Source organism: Adiantum capillus-veneris, chromosome 23, assembly GCF_014529385.1.
Source record: "Adiantum capillus-veneris isolate H3 chromosome 23, ASM1452938v2, whole genome shotgun sequence".
NCBI classification, from domain to species: domain Eukaryota; kingdom Viridiplantae; phylum Streptophyta; class Polypodiopsida; order Polypodiales; family Pteridaceae; genus Adiantum; species Adiantum capillus-veneris.
This window is the reverse complement of record NC_140953.1, coordinates 32,312,483-32,319,312: the sequence shown is the minus strand read 5'-3', so window position 1 is coordinate 32,319,312 and position 6,830 is coordinate 32,312,483. Positions and strand designations below refer to the sequence as shown.

The following is a 6,830-nucleotide window of genomic DNA, read 5'->3' as shown; positions in this document are numbered from 1 at the left end:
TTGTAATAAGTAAATCCGAGGAGTAGTAGTGGTTTCTCTGCCAAGCAGATACTTGTAATCCTTTGACCCTCAAGGCTCGGTCTGAGCTCGAGGATTGGTGTATATTTTTGATGTTCTTAATACTATCCACTCATAATTGTGAGTTTTGCAACAACAAAAAAAAATATTGTAACTTAAGTACACTATAAAGTGATCTTTTGAAGGTGATAAATATTATCAAGAATTTTTTCATCATGAGAACATGTCTAAAACTCCTAGTGTCGATGTAGCAAGGTAGACTTGTACACGTGCAAAAAAGGGAGGGGATAACATGCCGAATTCTAACCGCACCCTTCTTAAGTGCAATTAGAGGAGAGAGGGGAGGTAATCCATAACGATTACCTCCCCTTCGTGTGAGCATCACCTAACTAGAAACAATTACCCATTTTTATTCACGTTGGATCAAAGAAGCAATATTGAAATGGAGCCCAACAAGGTCTCAAAAAATAACTAGAAAGCTCATCTCAAAGTGCTAGAGACTTTTAACGAAGGCTTGAAGGTTCTTGCAGGACGAACCAGTGGTGTCGAAAACAGCATGGCAAGCCACGTCTTGAATTCGAGCAGCTGAGCTTTGCAAGGGGCTTGTCCCCGTTATCACCTCCTGAGTCATGTGTTCTACCTCATTTCTACTCACAATACCATTCTCACCTTCTCTCTTCAACAACTCTCCTCCACCCACCTACCGTTCATCCCTTGGTCCGCAAACATGGGGTAGCACAGCATGGGCACCCCCTTGCAGAGCGCCTCCAACATCGAGTTCCACCCATAGTGCGTGAGAAAACCCACTATCGCACGATGTGCCAATATCTTCCTCTGTGGTGCAAGTTCCCATAGCACCACCCCCTTCCCCTTCGTCCTCTTCTCGAACCCGCTCAGAAGCAGCTGCGTATGCTCCTCCCCCTTTTGCTGCTGATCTAAAGTTCTTATCACCCATAGAAACCATTCCTTACTGACTTCCAATCACATTGCAAGCTCCTGTGCCTGAGCCTCTGACAGAGAGGCAATAGTTCCAAAGTCTACGTACAACACTGATGTACCTCTACGCATCCGCACTCTTAGTTAATTCCTTTCTCATCGATGACTCACCCCTCAGGAATGCTGAGTTGATCTTGCTCGATCACAAAGTCTCCTTCAAGGGCATCGAAGTGGATCTGTCCAAGGCAAAATCCCTCATTGAACTACCGTCACCAAAAAGTCTCAAGGAGGTAATCTCATTTGTCCAAAAGGTGAAGTACATGTCACGCGTCATCCACTTATCATCAGAGTTACTTCACCCCCTCCAAAAATCGACACAACAGGTAGAATTTGTATAGTCTGATGAGATTGAGGAGTATTTTTGTAGTATAAAGATGGTTTTTTTAGAGTTACTGACACTCATGCCTCCATATTGGGAATACACATTGTTTGCTAGCTCAAGTGTAGGTAAGGATACATTGGGTGTAGTGTTGTTGCAACAAGATCCAGATAGAACTAGGATGCAGCCTATCTACTTTGCTAGTAGGGTCATGAACGCACTAGAAAAGTGTTACACAGAAGCAGAGTTTATAATGATTTCTCTCATCTTTGCAATGAGAAAGTTTAGATCATATATCCTCCCAAAGCCTTTTATCATACTCACTGCCAAAAAATCGTTTCCTTGGGTGTCCTCTCAAATGACATTAAATCCTAGGATCTCAAAATGGATTATGGAACTGCAAGAATTCCAATACTCTTTCAAGGTAGAAAATAGTGTACGTGCACAATTGGCAGGGACTCTCACCTATAGAGTGCACAGAAGGGATATTATGGTGCCTGAAGTGAAAAGCCTACCCTTGCTATCACATAAAAAAACATACCTAATTCATTCACCTTGTTCTTTGATGGAGCATTCAGGAAGGTCACAGGAAAAGTAGGGGGAGGGATTATGTTTCTTGATCCAAATGGTGTGACTGTTGTGAAAGAACACGTGAGTTTGTCAGACTCCATAAGCAACAATGAAGCGGAGTATGATATACTACTCCATGGCTTGCAGATGTGTGTTGCTCAGAAGATACAACGTCTTGTGGTAAATGGGGATGCACTTCTCACTGTAAAGAAAACCTTAGGCATTTGGGCATGTAAAAATGAAAGATTAAGGCAAAAGATTCATTACATCCGCAAATTCTTCAATCACTTTGAAGAAGTGCAGTTGTATCATATTCCTAGGAAACAAAATGAAGATGCTGATTTATTTTCACAAAAATCAGGTACATGTTGACAAAGAAGTGCATGTCACCATGGCGGCAGCAATGGTAAAACAACCAAGGTACCAGGGGATGGAGTCCTTGGCTCGCATTGTGAGCGACATTCTGAAAGGCAAGTTTCCACAAGGCTTTACAAAGGCTCAAAAGAGGAGGCTCATAAAGAAGGCAAGTGTCTATCTCTTCCTAGAAGGCTCCCTCTATCAAAGAGGAAAAGATCAAGTGTGTAGAAGAGAGTATATACTAACAATGGAGGAAATTTGATCCATTCTAGAAGGTTTGCATGAGGAAGCATGTGGTGGCCATTTTTCTCAAGAGTTAACTGTGAAAAGTAGTTTTCTTGTGGGGTATGTTTGGCCAAGCTTGCATGTGGATGTTCAACATTGGTGCAAAAGGTATCATAACTTTTAGCTAAATGGAAATAGAAGACTAGTGCACGGTCCCAAGTAAATAGTGCTTGCAAATGGACCCTTTGAAAAGTGGGCATTGATGATATGGGTTCACTACCTAGAACTAAAAATGGTAAGCTCTACATTTTGGTGGCAATAGACTATGTGACTAGGTGGGTAGAAGCACAAAGTGTGGAAAAGGTAAATGAGAGGATGGTGAGCAAGTTTGTATACACTCACATCTGTTGTAGATTTGGCACACCTTGGAAATTGTTATGATAATGATCCAGGGTTCAGGAAGCGTTTACTCATGAAAGTCTACGAAGAGCTTCACATTCTACATTGTCATAGCACACCCTACTACCCACAATCAAATGGTTTGGTGGAGAAGGCTAATGGGGTCATTGTTGGAGGCATCATCCAAAAAGATGGTTAAGAACAAGACAAAGTTGTGGGATGACTTCTTGGATGGGATATTATGGGCGTATCAAATTACATATAGGGAGGTCACAAAGTTCACACTATTTCACTTGGTGTATGGTCAAGAGGCTTTGCAACCAATTGAGCTTAACACTCCAACAATGCGACTTCATGGCAAAGGAGTAGAAGATAATCAAGGAGCATGGATGGATCAACTTCTTACCTTAGCTGAGCTTGAGTGAAAAAGAGAAGCATATTATGAGTGATACAAGAGGAAAGCTATGCAAGCAAAGGAGAATCTTGATAAAAAGATCAAGGACTAGGGTATCAAAGAAGGTGGAATGGTGTTAAGGTATGACAATCGACTTCTAAGCCACTTCAAGCACCTCTGCGCATCCACACTCTCAGTTAATTCCTTGCTCATCGACGACTCACCCCTCAGAAACGATGCTGGCAGAATGGGGTCCAATGCCTTTATGTCCAACTGAGGGGCTTTCTCCATCAAGCTGTCTACCACATCCTTCTCCAATGCATACACCGTGTTGAGTAGAATACCTGTTGCATCGCGCCACAGTGCCGCACATCGAAGGACATAATCAAAGGAGCACATTGGATTGGGATCCCAAGATATGTCAGGCACTCGCTGACATGGAGAGATGGGAAACCAAGGATGTTAAACATGTTAGACTTGTCATTCAAGTCTGTGTGGGGGCCGAGAGGAAGTTGGCCTTCCAACACAAAATCAGGGATGTGCAGTATATATGAGTAGAAGCTAGATGACATGGGGTAGAAGATGTATGCAGGAATGTGAAGCTCTTTGCTGAGGCGTCCCACCCTCCGAAAGGCCATGCTCTTCTCCTTGGGCAAGCCATCCGAAAGGCCATGGAGGCAAATGGGCCGATCGCCTGCATCAAAGCCTTGCTTCAGCATGCTGCTAATGTAGGATTCAGTGCAAACAAAGGTGATAGAGACTCCAAGCAAGGCTAGCTTTCTTGACAGGGCCATAGCTCCATTGACATGGCCTTGATCAAGAAAAGGTAAGACAACCACATGGGAAGAAATATTACAAGAGCCCATTTTGCTTGCCTATGTGACGTGAATGAAATGCTTGGCGGGACGGAATTCAAGACGAGTTGTGTATGGCTTATATATCGAGGCCCGAGGGTGAGTCATGACACGTGTGACTTGTGTGTGTGTGTGTGAGAGAGAGAGAGAGAGAGAGAGAGAGAGGGTACTTTTTTTTCCATAAACGCTTTGGGAATGTATTAGATAAGGAACATTGTTACATAGTACTGGTGGATATTACAAGAGATGCGCAACATGTCGACTAGTATCCGAATATTACAAAAGGCTGTGAGAACAGTTGGGCAGGGTAGATCAACTTGATCAAGACCAAAATCAAAATTACATATATTGATCCAATCACCAATTGTTTCCATTAGGTAAAGCACTAAGAACTTCCTACAAGTGAGCTATGAGTCTTAACCCATTAGTGTGCTGCCTTGGTAGTTTCTCTTCTTCAGCCTTGCAATCCTCAATCATCCTCTGCAAGTGTGTATAGGAGACATCTAACAGAACTTCCTGCTGCTTGTTGATGTTCGCATTGTTGTAGTAGCCCATGCAGTCATTAAGCACCTTTCAATTAGCTTCATATATTCTGCACTGGTCCAGTTTGAGCTGGTTCACCTGCAAAGAGAAATGAGCAAACCGTACCATCAGACTTTTAGTCTGGTAAGCATTGTTAAATATGCTCTCATTTCTTATGCTTCCAGTCGGGGAGGAGCCCATCGCATTACATAAGGGATACAGAATGATGAGGTTAGCAGGGTAGTTGAGGAAGAGGTGGGGGATGTTTTCCTTGGCGTGAGAACATCTTTTGCAGATCTCTTGGCCCAACCCAGCCGCCCTGAGCCTGCTTCCCGTCCATACTACTTTGTGAAGAATTAGCCAGAGAAGGACAGAGTGCTTGGCAGGGATTTCTTTGCTCCAGATGTTCTGGGATTTAAAGTTCCATTGTTTCTTAGAGTAATTTACCTTCCATTTTTTGTTGAGGGTGGTGTGAACCGGAGTCTGTAGACAAAGAGGGAGGTTGGGGGGGTGGTGGAGAGCACTTCCCTTTACACAGTAGAAAGCTTTTGCGGATAGGTTGAAGGCTCGTGAGAGAGACCACTCCATATCTCTCAGGAAGAGTGCTTTTCTTGAGTCAATAAGCATGAGTTCTCACAGTTGTAGCTGATGAGAAAGAAGAAGTTCTGAGTGGGTGAGCCATCTTGAATCTTCTCAAGACCAAAGGTCTTTCCAAGTGAAAATGCCTTTGTTATGGATTCGTCTAGTAGTCCTAGTGTGGGCTAGGGTGAGGGGGGGGATAGGGGGAAGTGACCACCAAATTGATTCCTGAGACTTGATGCCAAGACTTTATTTAGAGTCCCAGTTGACTCTCAGTATCAGTGTGTACTTGCTCCAGGCCTTCCAAATAGATTTAAGAAGGTTGGACCCTTTAGGTATCACATCCAAAGGGCAAAAAAAAAAGGGTGCCTCATGGGAGGTTGGTGACTCCTTGTATCCCTTTGAGTTGAAACCTATGTAAATGATGAAATAGTTGGGAGGCCCATTCCTCATCTGGCTGGTCAAGAGCTCTAAGCACTAGTTTTGCTGCTATTTTGTCAGCCCAACCAATGATGTTAGTGAGCCCTAGTCCTCCTTGTTCTTTGGGGAGGTAGCAGCTACTCCTTTCTTGAGGGGGTCCCCTGTCCAGACGAAGTTTCTGCATATCCTAATGATTTCTTTGAGATGTTCATCTGGGGGTCTCCAACATGAGAGAAAATATAATACATAGCTAGTGATGTAGTGCTTGATCACTAGGGCTCTGCCTACTAGATTTTCTTGGAAGCCCAGCCAACGATTCATCTTGCAAGAGAATTTCTCTAGGACCCATTCCCACCTTTGTTTCATGGTAACCTTGAACCCGAAAGGTATGCCGAGGAGTCTGAAGATTACTGCATCCCTTAGGATGGAGAAGCCTTGTTCAAGAATCCACCTAGGGAGGGGGGAGAGCGAGGCTCTGATGCCCGTTTTGGAATGGTTGATCTTGGAGCCCGAGGCCGTGCAAAAGATATGCAAGCAGCTCCAAAATTCCCGGAGAGAGTGCTCGTCATTTTGAAGGAAGCCATTAGTGTCATCTGCAAACTGCACTAAGCACTGTTGTCTACCATTGGGGATAGAGATGCCTTTGATCCTCCCTTCTGTCATTTTCCTTTTGATTAACCAATTGAGTGAGGCTGCTCCCATGGAAAATAGGAGAGGGGCCAGAGGGAAACCCTGTCTAACCGATAGACTTAGGGGAAAGGGATCATAGAGAGAGTTGTTAATGGAGATTCTAGCTTTGGCATTGCCCAATAGAATAAGGACAACCCTGACCATCTTGGGACCAATACCCATCATCTGTAAGAATTTGATGAGGAAAGAACACTCAAGCCAATCGTAATCTTTGTTGAAGTCGACTTTCACAAAAACGTAGTCTTGATCAGAGTCTTCTGCATGTTCTATGCCTTCCCACATTGCGATGACAGCTTCCATGATTCTTCTGCCTTTGATGAAACCCTTTTGCTCGGAAGAGATCCATTTAGCAAGGCCTGGAGTTAGCCTGATGGAGACTGCTTTGGCAAAGATTTTATAGGCCACATTGACCATGGTTAGTGGCCTCCAGTTTTAGATGTCTTCCTTGGGCCCTTTTTTGTGGAGTGGTTTAATGAATCCCGTATTA

At 43.8% G+C, this 6,830-nt stretch overlaps 1 pseudogene; it reads right to left on the bottom strand.

Moving 5' to 3' along the window:
* Window positions 1–511: 511 nt before the first annotated feature.
* Window positions 512–4,123, bottom strand: LOC147427603 (UDP-glycosyltransferase 72B1-like; annotated as a pseudogene).
* Window positions 4,124–6,830: the final 2,707 nt, after the last annotated feature.